We start from the raw sequence: 14,037 nt of genomic DNA, 5'->3' as shown, positions 1-14,037 counted from the left end.
TAGGTGAAGATTAGTTTTGTTTTCTTAAGATGATATTGTCATGTTTAGGTTTATTGACAATCACCTCCAAAAATACAATGATTTATATCTCAAAATAAAAGCACTTCAAATTTTAGATGTTATCAAACTTTCAAAGGTTTAGAACTCTTAAGAGAGGAAAGAGCTCAATAGGAAATTTTTTTAATTTAAGAATTGAGTTAATTGAGCAAAGGAATTAAGTTTTTTTTTATAGGGAAGAAGAGTTACTGTCAAAGGGTAAAGAATTTCTTTCAAAAAATGAAAAAACATGAGCTGTGTCTTTTCATTATCGATTATTATTAATTGATTCAATTAATTAATAATTGAAATATACATTAATTAAATTAATGTTATAGTAATGATTAATCTATTATAAATATCAACTAATTGATATTACAACTACCGACCAATCTTTTGATCAATTAATTAATCTTTATCAATTGATCAATCTATTGATAATCAATTGATTAATTTTACAGCTAAATTTTAGAATTCAATTTCAATTTCATATTCCATACGGATTGATATTTATGCATACTCGAATTAGCATTCATATAATTTCATCTATGAACTCAACTCATGTGCGAGTTTAAACTTTTGTCCAATCATATATACCAGATCAATCCTTCATTAGATATTAACTTTTTATTCACTCGAAAAATTAATTTATGATGGTGTACTCATGAAATAGTCATCTTGTCTCTATTTAATTTATTAATTATCAAAATCAATTTTCCAACCATAATTACAAAAAAGATTTGAGGAGTTGATTATTGTCTCTAGTGATGAAGCTAGAGATATGGACATTAATGAGTTAGGAAAGAGCTATGCATGATTTGAAAGGAGCCAAAAAGTTAACATATATCATTCTTTTAAATCATTAAAATGCAATATCATTCGACACCAAAGTTCAAAATTTCAAATCGTATTTTAATTTTGATTTTTAATATTTTTAGTATCATGGTGATGCTCTGATATATGGTGTTAATGACAGATTAGAGTTTGAAGGAGGAAGAAAATGAAATAAAGAAAAGCGACATTGTCTGTTTTAATAATATCAAATTTTAATAATTTATTGAAATGATATATTTCAACCGTTTCTTGTGACATAGTATAAGATTTAAAATAATATTTGGCAATATCTCTTTTATCTCTTTTTTTATTCAACTCCAATCTATTACTAATACCATGTATCAAAATATCAATATAATATTAAAACAGTATTATTCAAGTCAATGATTGAAAGTTCAAGGTTCAACATTTTAATCTTCGAGCTTTGTACTTGGGTTTGTATGATATTCAGAAGATATTTCTAGTGTGGGAAGGATGAAAAGGAGTAAGAGGCTTATGGAGGGTCAAAAACTTCCAAATGGTTAGGATAGGATGTTGGAACATTAGAGGGTTCAATACAGTAACCAAACAAGCTGCTATGAAGGCCTTATTTGTTAGTCGGTGGATGACGGAGAGGATGCAAACTGATATCAGATCGTTGAGGCTAGTGTTCAATACTATCTTCGTAAAACCATATTGCTTCGCTACAGATGCTTACAGATAGCAGTAATTTGTTTCTCAAGATACAACGACAACGTCTCGAAATAGTAGCACTTCAAATTTCAAGACCAATGAACTTTTTCGTAGGCTTTTTGGACTCTAAAGCTACAAGATGAGATGTATGCTTCAACGAATGAGTTGAATCAACAAATCCATGATTCAATGAATTTTTCAACATCTGCAAGGATCTATTTATACAAAGTGAAGAGGTAGAATGCTCTTTGGTGAGTGGCTGTGACTTTTGGACAAGATTTATCTAGACCGTTCGATCTGGAGAGTTATAACCCTTCAGATCGTCTTTTAATCTCATTCGTCAGATTTGGAGGGTTGTAACCCTTCAGATCCCCCTTTATCATCAACCGTCAGATTTAGATCCAACGATCTATTTGATCTAACGCTTCAGATTAAGTCTCATCACCAACGGTCAGATTGTGACTCTTTGTGATCCAACGCTCTAGATCGCATCACATGCGATCCATCACACCCCTTTGATCCAATGGTTGCCATCCGTTCGTCCAATCAGCAGTTTAGTCATTTCTCCCTGCCACATAGGCACTACCACGTCACCCGAGTGCCACGTAGGCAGCTCCTCGCGATGACGCGTACATGTGAAGTGCAAAGTACGCCAACAAAATGCCCATTACATGCACACACGCGCGCGTGACGAGTGGCGGGCTCGCAAGTGCGAGCACCTGGTCGCCCGTAAGAAGAGAGCACATGGACTTTTGTGTTAACTCGATTAACACAACAATATTAAAAAGGAATAGAAGCTCATCAAATTTTACCGATGTGGGACTATTCCCATGCACTTCCTTCTATTGCATTAATTAATAATTAATGTTATTCTGGGCTAACCTTGAATAATTAATTTCTTATTCACCTTTAATCGATTTTGAGCAAATTAATAGTCTAGATGTATCTACGCAAAACGTAGATTTTAATTTTGAAGTCAATTTTGACTTTCATTGATTGATGGCATCCTAATTTTTTACAAAATCATATTGGTCCTTTAAGGCCTAATATCCCATAATCCCCCACATGAATGGAAATTAATGCGTGTATGCATGCTGATACTTTATAAGAGTCCAATCGATAAGTCAATGCATCAGGAGAGGTAGCTTATGGCTTTGAACCTTCCGTAGTGGAATGCTATCGAGCATACTAGGCTGCGCAATGAACGTAATATCTTGAACTGCTCAGCTGTTTGTGTATACTAAGAAAATAACACCTACACAGAGACTTATCTCACCTACTTTTGGTTCTCATGGTTGATTTCGTTTTGACCATGGACACCATCTTGGATTCATGAGTATTTCATTGAAGCGAGACCTGTCTTCACACTCACATAAGTGACATTTCTATCAAGAGTATCCTACCATACTCTACCTTATAAAGGTATAGAAGTCATTAAAAGAATAAGTTTTTTTTCTGCAAGTCTGCTCAAAAGGTGGAATCTGCCACCCTAGCGACCCACACGGTCGGCCCCACGACCATCTATGAGGAAAAAAAAGCTTAACCTCACTACATGTGGTAGGACAACACATGCTCATCCTAGGATTGGGATAGAGATAATATATCTCGTGTGCTGTAACACAACTTCTGTAACTTCGTTGTCCCATTGAACCAAGATCTTGGGATCTTTAGTCAACAAGATTGGGTTACCGCTACAGTCATTTTTAGTTGTAGATTTTAATCTCATTCCCCTCGATGAATAATATACTTGATCTTGACTTAGCCCCTTCGTAAGAGGATCTGCCAAATTATCTTTAGACTTGACATAGTCGATTGCAATCACTCCATTCGAGATCAACTGCCTAATGGTATTATGTCTATGATGTATATGTCATGATTTACCATTATACATATTACTCTGTGTCCTTCTAATCGCCGATTAACTATCACAATGCATAAGTACGGCGAGCATAGATTTTGTCCAGCTCAGAATATCTTCTAAGAAATTTTGTAATCATTCAGCTTCTTCAACTGCTTTGTCTAGTGCTATAAACTCGAATTCCATAGTTGATCGAGCAATGCACGTCTGCTTAGTAGATTTTCAAGATACCACTCCCACATCGATCGTGAATACATATCTACTAGTGGATTTGAAATTTTTTTATCTGATATCCAATTAGCATCATAATATCCCTCTAAGACAGCGGGATATCTTTCGTAGTGTAATCCGTAGTTCATAGTATATTTTAAATATCTAAGAACTCGAATCAATGCTTTCCAATGGATGTCGTTTGGATTACTCGTAAAATGACTTAGCTTGTTGACCGCATAGACAATATTCGGATGTGTGCAGTTTGTGAGATACATTAAGCTGCCTATTATCCGAGAATATTCCAATTGTGATATGAGCTCACCATGATTTTTTGCTAAGTGTTGACTTAGATCCATAGGTATTTTTACTGTAGAGAGATTGTCCGCATTGAACTTTTTCAATACTGACTCTACATAATGAGATTGTGTCAGAACTATCCCATCAGATGTCTTGAGAATTTTAATTTCTAATATAACATCTTCTCAATCTATATCTTTCATATCAAAATTTATGGTCAATATTTCTTTCGTACTCGTGATTATTTCATGATTACTGCACATTATAAGCATGTCGTCTACGTATAGACAGATGATTATATAACCTTCAAGTGTATTTTTAACATAAATATATTTGTCACATTCATTTATTTTGAATTTGTTTGACAGTATTATTTTATCAAAATTTTCATGCCATTGTTTGGGCGCTTGCTTAAGTCCGTACAACGACTTAACAAGTCAACACACTTTTTCCTCTTTTCCTGGAGTTACGAACCCCTCGGGTTGCTCCATATAAATTTCTTCTTCCAACTCAAGATTTAAGAACGCAGTCTTAACATCCATTTGATGTATTTCAAGGTCATACAATGCTATGATGGCTATCAGCATTCGTATGGACGTAATCCTTGTCACTGATGAGTAGGTATCAAAGTAGTCAAGACTTTCCTTTTGCTTGAACCGTTTGGCTACAAGTCTAGCCTTATACTTGTCAATCGATCCATCAGCTTTATACTTGCATTTTAGTATCCACCTATAATCTAATGGTTTATTACAAGAAGGAAGGTCCACTAATTCCCAAGTATGGTTATTCATGATTTACTGTTAAGTTCTTGTAAAATGTTACCATGTTGCCTTCTATCCTTACGTCTCCGTGCATGGCCCGAATAAAGTTGCAGCCTATTATCATCTGGATGTTGTCACCTAGCACCATAGGAAAGCTATAGGTGTAGGGGATTTTGAAGATGTTATCCCCTATAAACATCCTCCCTTGCTTCAGCTTTAATCTGGCGGCCTGTTGGGAGTTAATTCCATTGAATTGTACAACAAAGGCATTTTCCTTTAAGGCTTCTTTAGGTACCGATTTTTGGTCCATGCAGCATGTTGTTGCCCCAGTGTCTAGAATGACTTTCAACTTAAATCTAGGGAGCTCGGGAATTTCCATCTCAACCACCATGTTATACAGCATGTTCTTAACTAGCTTTGGTCCTCTAATTCCTATGCTGTTGTTATTTTGCTTGTTACTTCTTCATAGAGGACGTTAGCAGCTTCTTCTTCCTCCTCTGGCTCTTCAAGCTCTTTCCCTTTTTCATCAAGTGAATTGAAATCTTTTTCCAATTCTTTTTCCAGTAAGAGCTTTTCATACTGGGCCTTGTAGTACGCCACTTCTTTTTGCAGTCTATCAATTTCTCCCTTGCACCAGGTTATGTAATATTGCTGTTCTTCAATTAATTTTTACGAAAAGAAAGGAGCTGGTGTAGCCGGGGCTACGGGTACCTCTTTCTTGAAGTAGTAAGGCCCGTATAAATTGCAGGCGGTGATGAGACAGTTCTGTTGGGATCTGCATGCGTCTAAAAATAATTTTAGCCGCATAAACGTAGTGGAAAAAGGATCCCTCCAGAAGATCCATGCGAAACCATATTCATTTTATCGATTCTATCTACTGGAATCGAGGTTACCTTTGATACGAGCCCTTTGCAATCCCGACAGCAACTCTTGCCTTCAAAGGTTGATGGATCTCAACACGATCAGTGTGTTCGCGCCTCCACGGTATCCACACGAATACTGAGATGGAGAGGAACCAGATCGTGGTGCTAGCCACAATACTAGGTTCGACCAAGGTAGAAGAGAAGAGGAAGAAGACCAATAGTCCTTCTCTCAAGAGCCTCTCATCCCTTTTTATATCCAACCATGGAATATGAAAGGTTTTTGACTCTTGGGATTCCATGGAATTAATACATTATAATAATCACATGCATGATGATCATGCAACCCTCTTAATGATGCTCATGCAACCCTCTTAATGATGAGGGAATTAATACCCTATTAATCTTATGCATGATGATCATGCAACCCTCTTAATGGATTTAATTTGACTTGAGTCCAACTCGAGTCTCACTCAATTTGAATTGACACTAAGGGCTGATACTAACAAGTTCGAGCAATGAATCCTAGCCCATTGAACAGTGCTTCGTTTGTAGCAGGTACAAGTGCTTGGTTGAGGAGGTTGTATAGCTTCGTTATGATGTCATTCGTGTAGAACTTGACTTCACTATTGACAGCTTCTTTTCACAATGGAGCATCGAGATTAGAGAGAGCTTCACTTAATGTTCTTGGATCCATTTCTAACATAAAAGTCATGAAATCTGACCCGAACGATTTCTCAACTCTAGCCCGTTTGCTACGACGTAGCTCTTCGATTTGATCATCAATAGTCCTTTTGTGACAACTAAGTTCAAAAACGTCATTTACGTTAGAACTTCCAGTGCTATCACTTTGAACCTTTCCCTTCTTATTTGGGAATACGTTTTCAAAGAATATCGCATTCCGAGATTCTATGGTTGTTCCTACATGAATATCAGGAATGTCTGACTTGTGAACTATGAAACGATATGCACTACTATTATGAGCATATTCAACAAATATCGTATTGAACGTTTTAGGTTCGATCTTTACTTGCTTTGTCTTGGGTACCTCAACGTTTGCCAAGTACCCCCACACTTTCAAGTATTTGTACGATGACTCCTGGTCTTTCCATAGTTCTTATGACGTTTTATCATTTTTCTTGTGAGGGATTTTATTGAGAATGTGATTTGCTAATAATATAGCTTCCCCCCACAAGTTTTGGGATACTTCTGAATTTATCAACAAAGCATTCATCATATCCTTTAGTGTTTGATTTTTATGTTCGGCAACACCATTCGATTAAGGTGAGTAAGGCGTCGTTGTCTGATGGATAATGTCAGATTCTGAACAAACATCATCAAATGGTGCACCATATTCTCCACCTCTATCGCTATGAATTATTTTAATTCGTTTATCAAGTTGATTCTCAACTTCTATTTTATAGTTCTGAAAGTCTCTAAGGCTTCGTCTTTACTTCTTAAAAGGAAGACATAACAGAACCTCGTGCAGTCATTGATAAAAATAATAAAATACTTTTTACCTCCTTTAGTTTGTATAAATTTTAAGTCATATAGATCACTGTGTATTAACTGTTGGGATCAGCCCAGTGCGTTGTGTGTGTTTATTCGTTTCAAAAACGTACCAGCGGAAGAAAAAACAAATAATAATCTATATTATTACAATACTCGCAACCACGCATGCAAGATACAACAGACTTTGTGCAATAGTTGGAAATTAAAATTTAGAATAACAAATTATTCTAAGTATACCTGCCGTATGACGCTCAACGGAAATGGCATGAACTGTGCAGCTTTCTCGAAGTCTGCCTCTATCGGTGATCCACGCTAAGTTTTGTCTGGATGGCTTCTCAAGCACGAGTGGTGTTGCTGGTCGCGGTACTAGCCGTGAATCAACAACGGTCGATACAGGAGAATACCCTAATATCGAAAACGTGCAACAACACACGTTGCTTTCATTTTCGGGGTATTCTAACGATCACTAGTAATATGATTTTCGGTAATCTTCAAAGGCAACAAAGCACAATCTTCCGGCAGTAAGCTATAGCAGAGGGCCGGTGGTAGCAAGCTCCAAAAGATAGCCGACGACAGCAAGCTCAGCAAAAGGAGCTGGCAGCAAGCTTAGCAAAAGGGGCCGGCAGCAAGCTCAGCAAAGGGGTCGGCAGCAAGCTCAGCAAAGGGGGTGGCAGCAAGCTCAGCAAAGGGGTCGACGACAGCAAGCTCAACCAAACACTACCCAAGACTTCGACAGCAAGGAGGTTTTCGACGACCGAAAGCAGGAAGAAAGATCGGTATAGGGTCTTCTTCTTCCTTGAAATCGAACACCAACAAAGGCAGGGAGGTGACGGCAAGGGAAGGGGCGTGATCGGACAGAGGAGCAGCCGAATCAGAGGAAGAGGAAGAAGGTAGAAAGCTAGGGTTTGCTTTCTTCCCACCACCGTCGGCATCCTCACCTTTTAAAGGAGATGAAGCCAAAACCTAGCCTCAAATCTTTCCTTCTTTGCCACCTGATCAATTAAGGAAGAAGATCTCATCTCCTTCTATTTATACAAAGTGAAGAGGTAGAATGCCCTTTGGTGAGTGGCTGTGACTTTTGGGTAGGATTTATCTAGGTCGTTTGATCTGGAGAGTTGTAACCCTTCAGATCGCTCTTTAATCTCATCCATCAGATCTGGAGAGTTATAACCCTTCAGATCTCGTTTTATCATCAACCATCAGATCTGGATCTAATGATCCAGTCGATCTGACGCTTTTAATCAAGTCTCATCACATAGTTAGATTGCGACTCTTCGCGATCCAATGCTCTAGATCGTGATAGGTGATTCATCACATCTCTTTGATCTAACGGTTGTCATCCGTTCACCTAGTTAGCAGTGCAGTCATCTCTCCCTGCCACATAGGCGCTGTTACATCATATGTGAACCTGACACGTCACCCAAATGCCACGTAGGCACTATCACGTAATCTGGAGCATAAATTTAAGCTCTTCAATGCTCCTCGCGACGACGCGTACGTGGTGTGGATCTTCTAATTGAGGAAGAAGCAAAATAAACTAAAGATGATGATATGGATGAGCGTCAAGATTTTGATATGGATGATATCGATGAAAAATTCAAGTTCGATCTTATAGCTCTCCCTTCTGGAAAGCTATCTCTGGAGAGGGATGACTTTAATGTCTTTGACCCCTATCACAATCTATATGACCCAAACACTACAATAAATTTGACTTTCCACAACGTGCAATTAAGCTATCACCAGTGCACATTGCATGCTGCATAACTCCAAGCTGTTGAAAGTTATAATTCATCCGCAGCGCGCAGGGCGTGTGCTGCGAAAAGTTGCATCCACAGCACGCGGGCGCGCGCTGCGGAAAGTTCCATCCGCAGCACGCGGGCGCATGCTGTAGAAAGTTGCATCCGCAGCACGCGAGCGCGCGCTGCGGATGTAATTTTCCACAGCGCACGCCCCACGCGCTGCGGATAATTATATTTTTAAGATATAATATACCTATATACACAAATACAAATAATATAACCTGCTCAAAGTTATAATATTTTTAAGATATAATATACCTATATAATATACACAAATACAAATAATATAACCTGCTCAAAGCTATAATATTTATAATCCAATACATAAATACCACATACAAATTAGAGCTCAAACAATGTGCATATATATCAGAGATAATCATCTACATTTAGTTAGATAAAACAATCCAAACAAAAATTCATCTTTACTACAAACAGTATATGATCAAATCTATATCAGTCAGACAAAACTATAAACATTGATGCCCAAGCGACTGTGCTTCCTATTGCATCCTCAAGAAAAAATATCTCTTCGTTTGGTCGAATTAGCTCCACCTTCTCCACAAAGACTCTATCAATCTAAACTTTCTAATAAGATCCACCAAGAGGAACGTGATGTACTTTTGCTTTTGGATCCATGGATGCAATTCGACCTTCTGCAACAACTCCATCAACAGACCAATGAAGCAACTTACATTTAGTATTAACACTGATATCTCCAACACTCACCTTCTTTAGTTTTGACTATATAACAATAAAAAGTAATTAATGATTAAATAAATTTTATAATAGAGCATGCTATAAATAATAAACGAAAGTATAATATTGTATTAAAATAGTTATCTGAGCTGCAACATTGCTATCGCCACTAATATAATTTTCAATACCGCTACCAATGCCACTACTAGCAACCTAATTTTACAAAAAAATTAGTTATTATTAGTCTAATACAAAAGAAATAAGGTAGAACAATTTCTTACATATTGAAAGGAACAACTAGAGGAGAAAAATAAAAGTCTAATACAAAAGAAATAAGGTAGAACCATATACAAGTCTATGTGCATTCAGCTGCACAGGATTAACTCAAAACCAAAAGCAAGCCGGCAAACAATCAAAGTGTGGAAAGAAGAAAATCTAAAACAGATAAGAAATGCATAACCAGCAATAAGTTAATTTTCTGTATATGCCAATGACATGACAGCTGAAAGAAACAAAGCAATAACCATTAAGATGAAGAAAAACAAACATCAACTTATTGACTTTTCCATGCTGTAACAAGCTAATTTTCCATTTTACACCATCTGACATACAAACATTTCCACCATCAATTTCTTATAGATCTATGGGTCAGAAATTAACTAGTATGTCTTCTTATACATCAAGCATCCTTCATGTGGTTTAAGACATCATAAAGGGAGAAGGTTTCAATTGCTCGTAATTGGTTCTTATACATCAAGCATCCTTCATGTATGGACTTCTGTTTTCAACCAGACACATGAACAGAAGAATGTGCATGCATGAAGAAAAACTTGAGTTGATCATCCTCCATTGTTTTGAAACCATTGTTTAGGGTAAGGAACTTTCTGTAATTAACTAATGAGGCATCATAAAAAAATCAATACAGGACCATGTAAAATTATATAGTTTTTTCTGTAAAATTATACAGGACCATGAGAGCTGCAACATTATAAATACTATGAGAAACAGAAGGTCTAAGCAGGACCTTAGCCGTCTTGCAAAGAGAGGGGAAACGACTCAAATTTGATGATGGAAAAAAAACAAGTTATTGCAAGTAATGGCGAGAGGAGATTAATGAAGATCTTGCATCAAATTCAAAAACAGAAAAAGATCCTTGTACAACTTGGTTTAAGAGGAATATCTGATGGAGGTAAACTTGATCATCCGTTTCAAAGGTCCTGGATGAACTACAGGTGCAGCTAGTCTTTAGAGATGCAAATTTACGGAATGTTACTCTTTGTTTCTTCTCTCAGCTGCTTATTCATAGAGTACCATTTTCCTCCTAAAATTCAGCAACAAACTATCAACAAATAATTCAGTGGCACACTTATCAATTGGGAGAGTGATAAATGGTTCATCGTTGGTGTTAATGAGATGGCCAAGCCTAAGATGGGCACTCATATAACTTGTGTACGCATGAAATGTGATTCTATATAACAATAATGTAAGAAAAAAACTTTATAGTTGGTGTCATGAATAGTCCTTTAACTAATTGCAACCAAAATAAACAAACAAAAATGACATGATAATAGGACTCAAATTCTCGAGCAGAGTAGTGGATACTAGTTGCTGACCCTGCAAAGGAACAAGAAGAGAGAACAAAGGGAACCTTCAACAAATCTAGAGGGCGATATAGGCAACAAGAAGCAAGTCTCGAATATTACAAGAAGAGCAGAACGAAGACCAGTCCACCAGTAAAATTAACATAAGAGAAATTTAAAAAATAAGCATTCTAAAGCATCCAATTCCGCATCAGAAAAAAACAAAAAAGAAAAAAGAAAATAACAACAACAACATTTGATATTCTTCAGGAAAAAGAAGAAAAAGAAAGGCTTGACTTGTACCCGCGATATGGAGACGGCGGCGCAGTACATATCCAACTTCTGCTTCAGCAGCGTGGCGTACTCCACGGGATCAACCCCAGTCAGCTGCGAAATTAGACATGTTGGCTAATTCCTCAGAGCATATCCAACCTCGAGCATGATCGGAGGGAGGTGCCGCTCCAGGAGCATCGATCAAATGAAATTAAAAGATTCGATCTGATGAGAAAAATAAAGAATAGATCAAAGATAGTTACCAGCTATGATATTGATCTGCCGAAAGAGACAAACCCTAGATAGACTCAAAACGAACGAGGTGGCGTCGGCGATGGCTGGATGCTCTACTTCGTAGTCGGATGCAAGGACTCGTCTGTCGAGTCTTGTGCTAGGCCGGAGGTCGAGGCGGGTTGCCGGAGACGGAGGGGCAGAAGGCAACGACATTGGCTGTGAGCGACGACGACGCTGACTCTAGGCGTGAGACGGCGCAGTGCGTTATAGGAGTAGGCAAAGCCGTGTGGGTGACCCAAGAGAGAAGAGCGAGGGAGGAGGAGAAGAGGAGAGAAATGGGAGAGAAAGGGAGAAAAGAAAAGGGAGAAGAGGTGGGCGGCGGTATAGCGAGGAGGCGGCATGGGTGTTGTGCGCACGAAGGGGGAAAACGAGACCTAGCCGAGCGCGAGGAAACAGTGCAGAAAAATAATAGCTTTTTAACAATTTTTTTTACCCTTTTAACATCGTACATCTATACGCGCTGTTAATAATATTTTTTTAACTGCTTTTTACAGCGTATAATTTTTGCACGCTGTAAAAAATAATATTCACAGCGCACTGTTATTTGTGCGCTGTTAATTATAAAATATGAAATATTATCCGCAGCGCATTTGATTAGGTGCGCCATAAAAATTATTATTAACAGCACACTATAATTGTGCGCTGTTGATGACGTGCTGTGGAAAGTCAAATTTGTTGTAGTGAAACATTGAATTGGTGCCAAAGGTGAACAAAGATAAGGCAGAGGAAAAACATGTGGAGATTGCGGTAATGAAAGATGAGCATCAAGCAAGCAGTTATCAAGCAAACCTTCGATCATCAACTTAAAAAGGATAAGGAACAACTATAAACTTCACAGGAACATCATTTCAGCAAATGTGAAGCTTCTCCAGAATGATCATTTTCTTATGATAGCACCAAGGTTATCACCATGGGGGAGTTTCTTTGTGATCCACTGGAGCCTCCTTGGACAATCATGTTTGGAGACATTGCGGATTCCATTAAAATTAAAAAGAACAAGTTTGTGTCATCACAGTTAGATGCAATTTGTAAGGAAAAGAAGTGCTTGGAGAATGCGAAGATGGACAAGAGCAGCATCCACGATGTCATGCTTGTTAGCGGATTGACGAAGATTCCTAAAGTTTAGCAACTATTAGAAGATTTTGCTAAATTGATATCAAATGATCTTCTTCCTGGGTGACCACCTGACACTACTCTAAACTCGAGGACGAGTTCTTTCAACCTGGGGTGACTAATGCAGGAAGATCTAAAGATTGGACCGTGTGAGATACTACAGAAGATCAATGACAATATATACAAGTTGTGCCTTCCAAGTCACTTGAAGACTTTCAACGTTTTTAATGTGAAGCATTTGAGTCCGTGTTTGGGGGATACTGATGATACTTTTATGAACTCGAGGACGAGTTCTTTTTAACTTGGGGTGACTGATGCAGGGTGATTTGAAGATTTTATTATTATTTTTTAATAATTTTTAGAGTTAGAGTTTTTTTATATATTTAGAGTAGTTTTGAAAATTTCTATTAGTTTTGAAATTTTCTATTTTAGGATTTTTAATCTATTTAGGATTTTTAAGATTGAGTCTGTTATGAATTTTTTTTTAGGATTTTATATTTGAAGTCCGTTTAGGATTTTTAGAATTTTAAGTCTGTTAAGAATTTTTCCTTTTTATTAGGAATCTTTCTTTTCGAGTTTGTTAAGAAAATTTTTTTTTATTAAGAATCTTTCTTTTCAAGTTTGTTAAGAAAATTTTTTTTATTAGGAATCTTTCTTAGGGTTTGAGTCTATATAAACATCTTATGAGTTGATGTTTAGGGAGAAAAAGTTTTGATTTAATAATATTTTCGGCAGTACCATTATTTTTCTATCTCTTGTTATTCTTTTGAATAAACAGATTTTAGAAGATTATTTTCAGCGTTCACAGTCGAACCAACAGATTCAATATTACTTACAGGATAATCACTATCCCATTCGGCGTCAATTGAAAAAGTACTTTCCAAGGAAACTAGGCCCCTTGGGCACCTAATCATTATGTCATAATAGATCCAAACACTTGCCTTGGATTGACTTCAATATCATAATTGCTCTAGTGAATAACTAAATAGATGGATGGGAGATAGGAAAAAAAGGATTAATCATAAAAAAAATAACGATCTTTTGGAGGTTCACTAAAAACTTGATAATTTTGTAAACTAATTTTTCAACAAAATTTTCAAAAAGAAGTTTTCAAAAGAGTTTTTCAAACAAGTTTTGCAATGATTTTCAAAAGAGTTTTGCAAAGAAAAGTTTTTTAAAAAATATTTTTTCAAAAGATTTTCAAAATAGATGTTTTTGAAATATTAATTATTATTC

Source organism: Curcuma longa, chromosome 13 (genome assembly GCF_044706935.1).
Source record: "Curcuma longa cultivar G26 ecotype Majalengka, Jawa Barat chromosome 13, ITB_CL_G26_1.1, whole genome shotgun sequence".
In the NCBI taxonomy this organism is placed as follows: Eukaryota; Viridiplantae; Streptophyta; class Magnoliopsida; order Zingiberales; family Zingiberaceae; genus Curcuma; species Curcuma longa.
This window is presented reverse-complemented; position numbering follows the sequence as displayed.